Raw genomic sequence first — 18173 nt, 5'->3', positions numbered from 1 at the left:
TTATATAATGACGGACCTGCTGGACACTGTCAGCAGCAGACTCCTAAACTACTAGTATGAAGAAGATAGAAAAAAAAAAACCACCACAGGTAGGTATACAATTATGGACGAGCACTGCCGACACAGAGGTAGCTACAGCCGTGGACTACCGTACTGCGTCTGCTAGTATAGACTGGATGATAATGATATAAAAAATATATATATATCACTACTGCAGGACAGGTATATATTATATAATGACGGACCTGCTGGACACTGTCAGCAGCAGACTCCTAAACTACTAGTATGAAGAAGATAGAAAAAAAAAACCACCACAGGTAGGTATACAATTATGGATGAGCACTGCCGACAAAGAGGTAGCTACAGCCGTGGACTACCGTACTGCGTCTGCTAGTATAGACTGGATGATAATGATATAAAAATATATATATATCACTACTGCAGGACAGGTATATATTATATAATGACGGACCTGCTGGACACTGTCAGCAGCAGACTCCTAAACTACTAGTATGAAGAAGATAGAAAAAAAAACCCCACCACAGGTAGGTATACAATTATGGACGAGCACTGCCGACACAGAGGTAGCTACAGCCGTGGACTACCGTACTGCGTCTGCTAGTATAGACTGGATGATAATGATATAAAAATATATATATATATCACTACTGCAGGACAGGTATATATTATATAATGACGGACCTGCTGGACACTGTCAGCAGCAGACTCCTAAACTACTAGTATGAAGAAGATAGAAAAAAAAAAACCACCACAGGTAGGTATACAATTATGGACGAGCACTGCCGACACAGAGGTAGCTACAGCCGTGGACTACCGTACTGCGTCTGCTAGTATAGACTGGATGATAATGATATAAAAAATATATATATATCACTACTGCAGGACAGGTATATATTATATAATGACGGACCTGCTGGACACTGTCAGCAGCAGACTCCTAAACTACTAGTATGAAGAAGATAGAAAAAAAAACCACCACAGGTAGGTATACAATTATGGATGAGCACTGCCGACAAAGAGGTAGCTACAGCCGTGGACTACCGTACTGCGTCTGCTAGTATAGACTGGATGATAATGATATAAAAATATATATATATCACTACTGCAGGACAGGTATATATTATATAATGACGGACCTGCTGGACACTGTCAGCAGCAGACTCCTAAACTACTAGTATGAAGAAGATAGAAAAAAAAAACCCACCACAGGTAGGTATACAATTATGGACGAGCACTGCCGACACAGAGGTAGCTACAGCCGTGGACTACCGTACTGCGTCTGCTAGTATAGACTGGATGATAATGATATAAAAATATATATATATCACTACTGCAGGACAGGTATATATTATATAATGACGGACCTGCTGGACACTGTCAGCAGCAGACTCCTAAACTACTAGTATGAAGAAGATAGAAAAAAAAAACCCACCACAGGTAGGTATACAATTATGGACGAGCACTGCCGACACAGAGGTAGCTACAGCCGTGGACTACCGTACTGCGTCTGCTAGTAAGGACTGGATGATAATGATATAAAAAATATATATATATCACTACTGCAGGACAGGTCTATATTATATAATGACGGACCTGCTGGACACTGTCAGCAGCAGACTCCTAAACTACTAGTATGAAGAAGATAGAAAAAAAAAAACACCACAGGTAGGTATACAATTATGGATGAGCACTGCCGACAAAGAGGTAGCTACAGCCGTGGACTACCGTACTGCGTCTGCTAGTATAGACTTGATGATAATGATATAAAAATATATATATATATCACTACTGCAGGACAGGTATATATTATATAATGACGGACCTGCTGGACACTGTCAGCAGCAGACTCCTAAACTACTAGTATGAAGAAAATAGAAAAAAAAACCCCACCACAGGTAGGTATACAATTATGGACGAGCACTGCCGACACAGAGGTAGCTACAGCCGTGGACTACCGTACTGCGTCTGCTAGTATAGACTGGATGATAATGATATAAAAAATATATATATATCACTACTGCAGGACAGGTATATATTATATAATGACGGACCTGCTGGACACTGTCAGCAGCAGACTCCTAAACTACTAGTATGAAGAAGATAGAAAAAAAAAACCACCACAGGTAGGTATACAATTATGGCTGAGCACTGCCGACAAAGAGGTAGCTACAGCCGTGGACTACCGTACTGCGTCTGCTAGTATAGAGATGATAATGATATAAAAATATATATATATATCACTACTGCAGGACAGGTATATATTATATAATGACGGACCTGCTGAACACTGTCAGCAGCAGACTCCTAAACTACTAGTATGAAGAAGATAGAAAAAAAAAACCCACCACTGGTAGGTATACAATTATGGACGAGCACTGCCGACACAGAGGTAGCTACAGCCGTGGACTATCGTACTGCGTCTGCTAGTATAGACTGGATGATAATGATATAAAAAATATATATATATCACTACTGCAGGACAGGTATATATTATATAATGACGGACCTGCTGGACACTGTCAGCAGCAGACTCCTAAACTACTAGTATGAAGAAGATAGAAAAAAAAAACCACCACAGGTAGGTATACAATTATGGATGAGCACTGCCGACACAGAGGTAGCTACAGCCGTGGACTACCGTACTGCGTCTGCTAGTATAGACTGGATGATAATGATATAAAATATATATATATATATCACTACCGCAGGACAGGTATATATTATATAATGACGGACCTGCTGGACACTGTCAGCAGCAGACTCCTAAACTACTAGTATGAAGAAGATAGAAAAAAAAAACCCACCACAGGTAGGTATACAATTATGGACGAGCACTGCCGACACAGAGGTAGCTACAGCCGTGGACTACCGTACTGCGTCTGCTAGTATAGACTGGATGATAATGATATAAAAAATATATATATATCACTACTGCAGGACAGGTCTATATTATATAATGACGGACCTGCTGGACACTGTCAGCAGCAGACTCCTAAACTACTAGTATGAAGAAGATAGAAAAAAAAAACCACCACAGGTAGGTATACAATTATGGATGAGCACTGCCGACAAAGAGGTAGCTACAGCCGTGGACTACCGTTCTGCGTCTGCTAGTATAGACTGGATGATAATGATATAAAAAATATATATATATCACTACTGCAGGACAGGTATATATTATATAATGACGGACCTGCTGGACACTGTCAGCAGCAGACTCCTAAACTACTAGTATGAAGAAGATAGAAAAAAAAACCCACCACAGGTAGGTATACAATTATGGCTGAGCACTGCCGACAAAGAGGTAGCTACAGCCGTGGACTACCGTACTGCGTCTGCTAGTATAGAGATGATAATGATATAAAAATATATATATATCACTACTGCAGGACAGGTATATATTATATAATGACGGACCTGCTGGACACTGTCAGCAGCAGACTCCTAAACTACTAGTATGAAGAAGATAGAAAAAAAAACCCCCACCACAGGTAGGTATACAATTATGGACGAGCACTGCCGACACAGAGGTAGCTACAGCCGTGGACTACCGTACTGCGTCTGCTAGTATAGACTGGATGATAATGATATAAAAAATATATATATATATATCACTACTGCAGGACAGGTATATATTATATAATGACGGACCTGCTGGACACTGTCAGCAGCAGACTCCTAAACTACTAGTATGAAGAATATAGAAAAAAAAAACCCACCACAGGTAGGTATACAATTATGGACGAGCACTGCCGACACAGAGGTAGCTACAGCCGTGGACTACCGTACTGCGTCTGCTAGTATAGACTGGATGATAATGATATAAAAAATATATATATATCACTACTGCAGGACAGGTATATATTATATAATGACGGACCTGCTGGACACTGTCAGCAGCAGACTCCTAAACTACTAGTATGAAGAAGATAGAAAAAAAAACCCCACCACAGGTAGGTATACAATTATGGATGAGCACTGCCGACACAGAGGTAGCTACAGCCGTGGACTACCGTACTGCGTCTGCTAGTATAGACTGGATGATAATGATATAAAAAATATATATATATCACTACTGCAGGACAGGTATATATTATATAATGACGGACCTGCTGGACACTGTCAGCAGCAGACTCCTAAACTACTAGTATGAAGAAGATAGAAAAAAAAAACCACCACAGGTAGGTATACAATTATGGATGAGCACTGCCGACACAGAGGTAGCTACAGCCGTGGACTACCGTACTGCGTCTGCTAGTATAGACTGGATGATAATGATATAAAAAATATATATATATCACTACCGCAGGACAGGTATATATTATATAATGACGGACCTGCTGGACACTGTCAGCAGCAGACTCCTAAACTACTAGTATGAAGAAGATAGAAAAAAAAACCCCACCACAGGTAGATATACAATTATGGACGAGCACTGCCGACACAGAGGTAGCTACAGCCGTGGACTACCGTACTGCGTCTGTTAGTATAGACTGGATGATAACGATATAAAAATATATATATATATCACTACTGCAGGACAGGTATATATTATATAATGACGGACCTGCAGGACACTGTCAGCAGCAGACTCCTAAACTACTAGTATGAAGAAGATAGGGAAAAAAAACCCACCACAGGTAGGTATACAATTATGGACGAGCACTGCCGACACAGAGGTAGCTACAGCCGTGGACTACCGTACTGCGTCTGCTAGTATAGACTGGATGATAATGATATAAAAAATATATATATATCACTACTGCAGGACAGGTATATATTATATAATGACGGACCTGCTGGACACTGTCAGCAGCAGACTCCTAAACTACTAGTATGAAGAAGATAGAAAAAAAAAACCACCACAGGTAGGTATACAATTATGGATGAGCACTGCCGACAAAGAGGTAGCTACAGCCGTGGACTACCGTACTGCGTCTGCTAGTATAGACTGGATGATAATGATATAAAAATATATATATATCACTACTGCAGGACAGGTATATATTATATAATGACGGACCTGCTGGACACTGTCAGCAGCAGACTCCTAAACTACTAGTATGAAGAAGATAGAAAAAAAAACCCACCACAGGTAGGTATACAATTATGGACGAGCACTGCCGACACAGAGGTAGCTACAGCCGTGGACTACCGTACTGCATCTGCTAGTATAGACTGGATGATAATGATATAAAAATATATATATATCACTACTGCAGGACAGGTATATATTATATAATGACGGACCTGCTGGACACTGTCAGCAGCAGACTCCTAAACTACTAGTATGAAGAAGATAGAAAAAAAAACCCACCACAGGTAGGTATACAATTATGGACGAGCACTGCCGACACAGAGGTAGCTACAGCCGTGGACTACCGTACTGCGTCTGCTAGTATAGACTGGATGATAATGATATAAAAAATATATATATATCACTACTGCAGGACAGGTATATATTATATAATGACGGACCTGCTGGACACTGTCAGCAGCAGACTCCTAAACTACTAGTATGAAGAATATAGAAAAAAAAACCCCAACACAGGTAGGTATACAATTATGGACGAGCACTGCCGACACAGAGGTAGCTACAGCCGTGGACTACCGTACTGCGTCTGCTAGTATAGACTGGATGATAATGATATAAAAAATATATATATATCACTACCGCAGGACAGGTATATATTATATAATGACGGACCTGCTGGACACTGTCAGCAGCAGACTCCTAAACTACTAGTATGAAGAAGATAGAAAAAAAAACCCCACCACAGGTAGGTATACAATTATGGACGAGCACTGCCGACACAGAGGTAGCTACAGCCGTGGACTACCGTACTGCGTCTGCTAGTATAGACTGGATGATAATGATATAAAAAATATATATATATCACTACTGCAGGACAGGTATATATTATATAATGACGGACCTGCTGGACACTGTCAGCAGCAGACTCCTAAACTACTAGTATGAAGAAGATAGAAAAAAAAAAACCACCACAGGTAGGTATACAATTATGGACGAGCACTGCCGACACAGAGGTAGCTACAGCCGTGGACTACCGTACTGCGTCTGCTAGTATAGACTGGATGATAATGATATAAAAAATATATATATATCACTACTGCAGGACAGGTATATATTATATAATGACGGACCTGCTGGACACTGTCAGCAGCAGACTCCTAAACTACTAGTATGAAGAAGATAGAAAAAAAAAAACCACCACAGGTAGGTATACAATTATGGATGAGCACTGCCGACACAGAGGTAGCTACAGCCGTGGACTACCGTACTGCGTCTGCTAGTATAGACTGGATGATAATGATATAAAAAATATATATATATCACTACTGCAGGACAGGTATATATTATATAATGACGGACCTGCTGGACACTGTCAGCAGCAGACTCCTAAACTACTAGTATGAAGAAGATAGAAAAAAAAACCCACCACAGGTAGGTATATAATTATGGATGAGCACTGCCGACACAGAGGTAGCTACAGCCGTGGACTACCGTACTGCGTCTGCTAGTATAGACTGGATGATAATGATATAAAAAAAATATATATATCACTACCGCAGGACAGGTATATATTATATAATGACGGACCTGCTGGACACTGTCAGCAGCAGACTCCTAAACTACTAGTATGAAGAAGATAGAAAAAAAAACCCCACCACAGGTAGATATACAATTATGGACGAGCACTGCCGACACAGAGGTAGCTACAGCCGTGGACTACCGTACTGCGTCTGCTAGTATAGACTGGATGATAACGATATAAAAAATATATATATATCACTACTGCAGGACAGGTATATATTATATAATGACGGACCTGCTGGACACTGTCAGCAGCAGACTCCTAAACTACTAGTATGAAGAAGATAGGGAAAAAAAACCCACCACAGGTAGGTATACAATTATGGACGAGCACTGCCGACACAGAGGTAGCTACAGCCGTGGACTACCGTACTGCGTCTGCTAGTATAGACTGGATGATAATGATATAAAAAATATATATATATCACTACTGCAGGACAGGTATATATTATATAATGACGGACCTGCTGGACACTGTCAGCAGCAGACTCCTAAACTACTAGTATGAAGAAGATAGAAAAAAAAAACCACCACAGGTAGGTATACAATTATGGATGAGCACTGCCGACAAAGAGGTAGCTACAGCCGTGGACTACCGTACTGCGTCTGCTAGTATAGACTGGATGATAATGATATAAAAATATATATATATCACTACTGCAGGACAGGTATATATTATATAATGACGGACCTGCTGGACACTGTCAGCAGCAGACTCCTAAACTACTAGTATGAAGAAGATAGAAAAAAAAACCCACCACAGGTAGGTATACAATTATGGACGAGCACTGCCGACACAGAGGTAGCTACAGCCGTGGACTACCGTACTGCGTCTGCTAGTATAGACTGGATGATAATGATATAAAAATATATATATATCACTACTGCAGGACAGGTATATATTATATAATGACGGACCTGCTGGACACTGTCAGCAGCAGACTCCTAAACTACTAGTATGAAGAAGATAGAAAAAAAAACCCACCACAGGTAGGTATACAATTATGGACGAGCACTGCCGACACAGAGGTAGCTACAGCCGTGGACTACCGTACTGCGTCTGCTAGTATAGACTGGATGATAATGATATAAAAAATATATATATATCACTACTGCAGGACAGGTATATATTATATAATGACGGACCTGCTGGACACTGTCAGCAGCAGACTCCTAAACTACTAGTATGAAGAATATAGAAAAAAAAACCCCAACACAGGTAGGTATACAATTATGGACGAGCACTGCCGACACAGAGGTAGCTACAGCCGTGGACTACCGTACTGCGTCTGCTAGTATAGACTGGATGATAATGATATAAAAAATATATATATATCACTACCGCAGGACAGGTATATATTATATAATGACGGACCTGCTGGACACTGTCAGCAGCAGACTCCTAAACTACTAGTATGAAGAAGATAGAAAAAAAAAACCCCACCACAGGTAGGTATACAATTATGGACGAGCACTGCCGACACAGAGGTAGCTACAGCCGTGGACTACCGTACTGCGTCTGCTAGTATAGACTGGATGATAATGATATAAAAAATATATATATATCACTACTGCAGGACAGGTATATATTATATAATGACGGACCTGCTGGACACTGTCAGCAGCAGACTCCTAAACTACTAGTATGAAGAAGATAGAAAAAAAAAAACCACCACAGGTAGGTATACAATTATGGACGAGCACTGCCGACACAGAGGTAGCTACAGCCGTGGACTACCGTACTGCGTCTGCTAGTATAGACTGGATGATAATGATATAAAAAATATATATATATCACTACTGCAGGACAGGTATATATTATATAATGACGGACCTGCTGGACACTGTCAGCAGCAGACTCCTAAACTACTAGTATGAAGAAGATAGAAAAAAAAAACCACCACAGGTAGGTATACAATTATGGATGAGCACTGCCGACAAAGAGGTAGCTACAGCCGTGGACTACCGTACTGCGTCTGCTAGTATAGACTGGATGATAATGATATAAAAATATATATATATCACTACCGCAGGACAGGTATATATTATATAATGACGGACCTGCTGGACACTGTCAGCAGCAGACTCCTAAACTACTAGTATGAAGAAGATAGAAAAAAAAAACCCACCACAGGTAGGTATACAATTATGGACGAGCACTGCCGACACAGAGGTAGCTACAGCCGTGGACTACCGTACTGCGTCTGCTAGTATAGACTGGATGATAATGATATAAAAATATATATATATCACTACTGCAGGACAGGTATATATTATATAATGATGGACCTGCTGGACACTGTCAGCAGCAGACTCCTAAACTACTAGTATGAAGAAGATAGAAAAAAAAAACCCACCACAGGTAGGTATACAATTATGGACGAGCACTGCCGACACAGAGGTAGCTACAGCCGTGGACTACCGTACTGCGTCTGCTAGTAAGGACTGGATGATAATGATATAAAAAATATATATATATCACTACTGCAGGACAGGTCTATATTATATAATGACGGACCTGCTGGACACTGTCAGCAGCAGACTCCTAAACTACTAGTATGAAGAAGATAGAAAAAAAAAAACACCACAGGTAGGTATACAATTATGGATGAGCACTGCCGACAAAGAGGTAGCTACAGCCGTGGACTACCGTACTGCGTCTGCTAGTATAGACTTGATGATAATGATATAAAAATATATATATATATCACTACTGCAGGACAGGTATATATTATATAATGACGGACCTGCTGGACACTGTCAGCAGCAGACTCCTAAACTACTAGTATGAAGAAGATAGAAAAAAAAACCCCACCACAGGTAGGTATACAATTATGGACGAGCACTGCCGACACAGAGGTAGCTACAGCCGTGGACTACCGTACTGCGTCTGCTAGTATAGACTGGATGATAATGATATAAAAAATATATATATATCACTACTGCAGGACAGGTATATATTATATAATGACGGACCTGCTGGACACTGTCAGCAGCAGACTCCTAAACTACTAGTATGAAGAAGATAGAAAAAAAAACCCACCACAGGTAGGTATACAATTATGGATGAGCACTGCCGACACAGAGGTAGCTACAGCCGTGGACTACCGTACTGCGTCTGCTAGTATAGACTGGATGATAATGATATAAAAAATATATATATATCACTACCGCAGGACAGGTATATATTATATAATGACGGACCTGCTGGACACTGTCAGCAGCAGACTCCTAAACTACTAGTATGAAGAAGATAGAAAAAAAAAAACCACCACAGGTAGGTATACAATTATGGACGAGCACTGCCGACACAGAGGTAGCTACAGCCGTGGACTACCGTACTGCGTCTGCTAGTATAGACTGGATGATAATGATATAAAAAATATATATATATCACTACTGCAGGACAGGTATATATTATATAATGACGGACCTGCTGGACACTGTCAGCAGCAGACTCCTAAACTACTAGTATGAAGAAGATAGAAAAAAAAACCCACCACAGGTAGGTATACAATTATGGCTGAGCACTGCCGACAAAGAGGTAGCTACAGCCGTGGACTACCGTACTGCGTCTGCTAGTATAGAGATGATAATGATATAAAAATATATATATATATCACTACTGCAGGACAGGTATATATTATATAATGACGGACCTGCTGAACACTGTCAGCAGCAGACTCCTAAACTACTAGTATGAAGAAGATAGAAAAAAAAAAAACCACCACTGGTAGGTATACAATTATGGACGAGCACTGCCGACACAGAGGTAGCTACAGCCGTGGACTATCGTACTGCGTCTGCTAGTATAGACTGGATGATAATGATATAAAAAATATATATATATCACTACTGCAGGACAGGTATATATTATATAATGACGGACCTGCTGGACACTGTCAGCAGCAGACTCCTAAACTACTAGTATGAAGAAGATAGAAAAAAAAACCCACCACAGGTAGGTATACAATTATGGATGAGCACTGCCGACACAGAGGTAGCTACAGCCGTGGACTACCGTACTGCGTCTGCTAGTATAGACTGGATGATAATGATATAAAATATATATATATATCACTACCGCAGGACAGGTATATATTATATAATGACGGACCTGCTGGACACTGTCAGCAGCAGACTCCTAAACTACTAGTATGAAGAAGATAGAAAAAAAAACCCCACCACAGGTAGGTATACAATTATGGACGAGCACTGCCGACACAGAGGTAGCTACAGCCGTGGACTACCGTACTGCGTCTGCTAGTAAGGACTGGATGATAATGATATAAAAAATATATATATATCACTACTGCAGGACAGGTCTATATTATATAATGACGGACCTGCTGGACACTGTCAGCAGCAGACTCCTAAACTACTAGTATGAAGAAGATAGAAAAAAAAAACCACCACAGGTAGGTATACAATTATGGATGAGCACTGCCGACAAAGAGGTAGCTACAGCCGTGGACTACCGTTCTGCGTCTGCTAGTATAGACTGGATGATAATGATATAAAAAATATATATATATCACTACTGCAGGACAGGTATATATTATATAATGACGGACCTGCTGGACACTGTCAGCAGCAGACTCCTAAACTACTAGTATGAAGAAGATAGAAAAAAAAACCCACCACAGGTAGGTATACAATTATGGCTGAGCACTGCCGACAAAGAGGTAGCTACAGCCGTGGACTACCGTACTGCGTCTGCTAGTATAGAGATGATAATGATATAAAAATATATATATATCACTACTGCAGGACAGGTATATATTATATAATGACGGACCTGCTGGACACTGTCAGCAGCAGACTCCTAAACTACTAGTATGAAGAAGATAGAAAAAAAAAACCCCACCACAGGTAGGTATACAATTATGGACGAGCACTGCCGACACAGAGGTAGCTACAGCCGTGGACTACCGTACTGCGTCTGCTAGTATAGACTGGATGATAATGATATAAAAAATATATATATATATATATCACTACTGCAGGACAGGTATATATTATATAATGACGGACCTGCTGGACACTGTCAGCAGCAGACTCCTAAACTACTAGTATGAAGAATATAGAAAAAAAAAACCCACCACAGGTAGGTATACAATTATGGACGAGCACTGCCGACACAGAGGTAGCTACAGCCGTGGACTACCGTACTGCGTCTGCTAGTATAGACTGGATGATAATGATATAAAAAATATATATATATCACTACTGCAGGACAGGTATATATTATATAATGACGGACCTGCTGGACACTGTCAGCAGCAGACTCCTAAACTACTAGTATGAAGAAGATAGAAAAAAAAACCCACCACAGGTAGGTATACAATTATGGATGAGCACTGCCGACACAGAGGTAGCTACAGCCGTGGACTACCGTACTGCGTCTGCTAGTATAGACTGGATGATAATGATATAAAAAATATATATATATCACTACTGCAGGACAGGTATATATTATATAATGACGGACCTGCTGGACACTGTCAGCAGCAGACTCCTAAACTACTAGTATGAAGAAGATAGAAAAAAAAACCCACCACAGGTAGGTATACAATTATGGATGAGCACTGCCGACACAGAGGTAGCTACAGCCGTGGACTACCGTACTGCGTCTGCTAGTATAGACTGGATGATAATGATATAAAAATATATATATATCACTACCGCAGGACAGGTATATATTATATAATGACGGACCTGCTGGACACTGTCAGCAGCAGACTCCTAAACTACTAGTATGAAGAAGATAGAAAAAAAAACCCCACCACAGGTAGATATACAATTATGGACGAGCACTGCCGACACAGAGGTAGCTACAGCCGTGGACTACCGTACTGCGTCTGCTAGTATAGACTGGATGATAACGATATAAAAAATATATATATATCACTACTGCAGGACAGGTATATATTATATAATGACGGACCTGCTGGACACTGTCAGCAGCAGACTCCTAAACTACTAGTATGAAGAAGAAAAGGAAAAAAAACCCACCACAGGTAGGTATACAATTATGGACGAGCACTGCCGACACAGAGGTAGCTACAGCCGTGGACTACCGTACTGCGTCTGCTAGTATAGACTGGATGATAATGATATAAAAAATATATATATATCACTACTGCAGGACAGGTATATATTATATAATGACGGACCTGCTGGACACTGTCAGCAGCAGACTCCTAAACTACTAGTATGAAGAAGATAGAAAAAAAAAACCACCACAGGTAGGTATACAATTATGGATGAGCACTGCCGACAAAGAGGTAGCTACAGCCGTGGACTACCGTACTGCGTCTGCTAGTATAGACTGGATGATAATGATATAAAAATATATATATATCACTACTGCAGGACAGGTATATATTATATAATGACGGACCTGCTGGACACTGTCAGCAGCAGACTCCTAAACTACTAGTATGAAGAAGATAGAAAAAAAAACCCACCACAGGTAGGTATACAATTATGGACGAGCACTGCCGACACAGAGGTAGCTACAGCCGTGGACTACCGTACTGCGTCTGCTAGTATAGACTGAATGATAATGATATAAAAATATATATATATCACTACTGCAGGACAGGTATATATTATATAATGACGGACCTGCTGGACACTGTCAGCAGCAGACTCCTAAACTACTAGTATGAAGAAGATAGAAAAAAAAAACCCACCACAGGTAGGTATACAATTATGGACGAGCACTGCCGACACAGAGGTAGCTACAGCCGTGGACTACCGTACTGCGTCTGCTAGTATAGACTGGATGATAATGATATAAAAAATATATATATATCACTACTGCAGGACAGGTCTATATTATATAATGACGGACCTGCTGGACACTGTCAGCAGCAGACTCCTAAACTACTAGTATGAAGAAGATAGAAAAAAAAAACCACCACAGGTAGGTATACAATTATGGATGAGCACTGCCGACAAAGAGGTAGCTACAGCCGTGGACTACCGTACTGCGTCTGCTAGTATAGACTGGATGATAATGATATAAAAATATATATATATATCACTACTGCAGGACAGGTATATATTATATAATGACGGACCTGCTGGACACTGTCAGCAGCAGACTCCTAAACTACTAGTATGAAGAAGATAGAAAAAAAAAACCCACCACAGGTAGGTATACAATTATGGATGAGCACTGCCGACACAGAGGTAGCTACAGCCGTGGACTACCGTAATGCGTCTGCTAGTATAGACTGGATGATAATGATATAAAAAATATATATATATCACTACTGCAGGACAGGTATATATTATATAATGACGGACCTGCTGGACACTGTCAGCAGCAGACTCCTAAACTACTAGTATGAAGAAGATAGAAAAAAAAACCACCACAGGTAGGTATACAATTATGGCTGAGCACTGCCGACAAAGAGGTAGCTACAGCCGTGGACTACCGCACTGCGTCTGCTAGTATAGAGATGATAATGATATAAAAATATATATATATCACTACTGCAGGACAGGTATATATTATATAATGACGGACCTGCTGGACACTGTCAGCAGCAGACTCCTAAACTACTAGTATGAAGAAGATAGAAAAAAAAACCCCACCACTGGTAGGTATACAATTATGGACGAGCACTGCCGACACAGAGGTAGCTACAGCCGTGGACTACCGTACTGCGTCTGCTAGTATAGACTGGATGATAATGATATAAAAAATATATATATATCACTACTGCAGGACAGGTATATATTATATAATGACGGACCTGCTGGACACTGTCAGCAGCAGACTCCTAAACTACTAGTATGAAGAAGATAGAAAAAAAAAACCCCACCACAGGTAGGTATACAATTATGGACGAGCACTGCCGACACAGAGGTAGCTACAGCCGTGGACTACCGTACTGCGTCTGCTAGTATAGACTGGATGATAATGATATAAAAAATATATATATCACTACTGCAGGACAGGTATATATTATATAATGACGGACCTGCTGGACACTGTCAGCAGCAGACTCCTAAACTACTAGTATGAAGAAGATAGAAAAAAAAACCCCACCACAGGTAGGTATACAATTATGGACGAGCACTGCCGACACAGAGGTAGCTACAGCCGTGGACTACCGTACTGCGTCTGCTAGTATAGACTGGATGATAATGATATAAAAAATATATATATATCACTACTGCAGGACAGGTATATATTATATAATGACGGACCTGCTGGACACTGTCAGCAGCAGACTCCTAAACTACTAGTATGAAGAAGATAGAAAAAAAAACCCCACCACAGGTAGGTATACAATTATGGACGAGCACTGCCGACACAGAGGTAGCTACAGCCGTGGACTACCGTACTGCGTCTGCTAGTATAGACTGGATGATAATGATATAAAAAATATATATATCACTACTGCAGGACAGGTATATATTATATAATGACGGACCTGCTGGACACTGTCAGCAGCAGACTCCTAAACTACTAGTATGAAGAAGATAGAAAAAAAAAAACCACCACAGGTAGGTATACAATTATGGACGAGCACTGCCGACACAGAGGTAGCTACAGCCGTGGACTACCGTACTGCGTCTGCTAGTATAGACTGGATGATAATGATATAAAAAATATATATATATCACTACTGCAGGACAGGTATATATTATGTAATGACGGACCTGCTGGACACTGTCAGCAGCAGACTCCTAAACTACTAGTATGAAGAAGATAGAAAAAAAAACCCACCACAGGTAGGTATACAATTATGGATGAGCACTGCCGACAAAGAGGTAGCTACAGCCGTGGACTACCGTACTGCGTCTGCTAGTATAGACTGGATGATAATGATATAAAAATATATATATATCACTACTGCAGGACAGGTATATATTATATAATGATGGACCTGCTGGACACTGTCAGCAGCAGACTCCTAAACTACTAGTATGAAGAAGATAGAAAAAAAAAATCCACCACAGGTAGGTATACAATTATGGATGAGCACTGCCGACACAGAGGTAGCTACAGCCGTGGACTACCGTACTGCGTCTGCTAGTATAGACTGGATGATAATGATATAAAAATATATATATATCACTACTGCAGGACAGGTATATATTATATAATGACGGACCTGCTGGACACTGTCAGCAGCAGACTCCTAAACTACTAGTATGAAGAAGATAGAAAAAAAAAACCCACCACAGGTAGGTATACAATTATGGACGAGCACTGCCGACACAGAGGTAGCTACAGCCGTGGACTACCGTACTGCGTCTGCTAGTATAGACTGGATGATAATGATATAAAAAATATATATATATCACTACTGCAGGACAGGTCTATATTATATAATGACGGACCTGCTGGACACTGTCAGCAGCAGACTCCTAAACTACTAGTATGAAGAAGATAGAAAAAAAAAACCACCACAGGTAGGTATACAATTATGGATGAGCACTGCCGACAAAGAGGTAGCTACAGCCGTGGACTACCGTACTGCGTCTGCTAGTATAGACTGGATGATAATGATATAAAAATATATATATATATCACTACTGCAGGACAGGTATATATTATATAATGACGGACCTGCTGGACACTGTCAGCAGCAGACTCCTAAACTACTAGTATGAAGAAGATAGAAAAAAAAACCCACCACATGTAGGTATACAATTATGGACGAGCACTGCCGACACAGAGGTAGCTACAGCCGTGGACTACCGTACTGCGTCTGCTAGTATAGACTGGATGATAATGATATAAAAATATATATATATCACTACTGCAGGACAGGTCTATATTATATAATGACGGACCTGCTGGACACTGTCAGCAGCAGACTCCTAAACTACTAGTATGAAGAAGATAGAAAAAAAAAACCACCACAGGTAGGTATACAATTATGGATGAGCACTGCCGACAAAGAGGTAGCTACAGCCGTGGACTACCGTACTGCGTCTGCTAGTATAGACTGGATGATAATGATATAAAAAAATATATATATATCACTACTGCAGGACAGGTATATATTATATAATGACGGACCTGCTGGACACTGTCAGCAGCAGACTCCTAAACTACTAGTATGAAGAAGATAGAAAAAAAAAACCCACCACAGATAGGTATACAATTATGGACGAGCACTGCCGACACAGAGGTAGCTACAGCCGTGGACTACCGTACTGCGTCTGCTAGTATAGACTGGATGATAATGATATAAAAAATATATATATATCACTACTGCAGGACAGGTATATATTATATAATGACGGACCTGCTGGACACTGTCAGCAGCAGACTCCTAAACTACTAGTATGAAGAAGATAGAAAAAAAAACCCACCACAGGTAGGTATACAATTATGGCTGAGCACTGCCGACAAAGAGGTAGCTACAGCCGTGGACTACCGTACTGCGTCTGCTAGTATAGAGATGATAATGATATAAAAATATATATATATCACTACTGCAGGACAGGTATATATTATATAATGACGGACCTGCTGGACACTGTCAGCAGCAGACTCCTAAACTACTAGTATGAAGAAGATAGAAAAAAAAACCCCACCACTGGTAGGTATACAATTATGGACGAGCACTGCCGACACAGAGGTAGCTACAGCCGTGGACTACCGTACTGCGTCTGCTAGTATAGACTGGATGATAATGATATAAAAAATATATATATATATCACTACTGCAGGACAGGTATATATTATATAATGACGGACCTGCTGGACACTGTCAGCAGCAGACTCCTAAACTACTAGTATGAAGAAGATAGAAAAAAAAAACCCCACCACAGGTAGGTATACAATTATGGACGAGCACTGCCGACACAGAGGTATCTACAGCCGTGGACTACCGTACTGCGTCTGCTAGTATAGACTGGATGATAATGATATAAAAAATATATATATATCACTACTGCAGGACAGGTATATATTATATAATGACGGACCTGCTGGACACTGTCAGCAGCAGACTCCTAAACTACTAGTATGAAGAATATAGAAAAAAAAACCCCACCACAGGTAGGTATACAATTATGGACGAGCACTGCCGACACAGAGGTAGCTACAGCCGTGGACTACCGTACTGCGTCTGCTAGTATAGACTGGATGATAATGATATAAAAAATATATATATATCACTACTGCAGGACAGGTATATATTATATAATGACGGACTTGCTGGACACTGTCAGCAGCAGACTCCTAAACTACTAGTATGAAGAAGATAGAAAAAAAAACCCCACCACAGGTAGGTATACAATTATGGACGAGCACTGCCGACACAGAGGTAGCTACAGCCGTGGACTACCGTACTGCGTCTGCTAGTATAGACTGGATGATAATGATATAAAAAATATATATATATCACTACTGCAGGACAGGTATATATTATATAATGACGGACCTGCTGGACACTGTCAGCAGCAGACTCCTAAACTACTAGTATGAAGAAGATAGAAAAAAAAAACCCACCACAGGTAGGTATACAATTATGGATGAGCACTGCCGACAAAGAGG

The sequence above is a fragment of the Pseudophryne corroboree genome, chromosome 9 (assembly GCF_028390025.1).
Source record: "Pseudophryne corroboree isolate aPseCor3 chromosome 9, aPseCor3.hap2, whole genome shotgun sequence".
NCBI lineage: Eukaryota > Metazoa > Chordata > Amphibia > Anura > Myobatrachidae > Pseudophryne > Pseudophryne corroboree.
The sequence above is the reverse complement of the archived record's forward strand: the minus strand, read 5'-3'. Positions refer to the sequence as shown.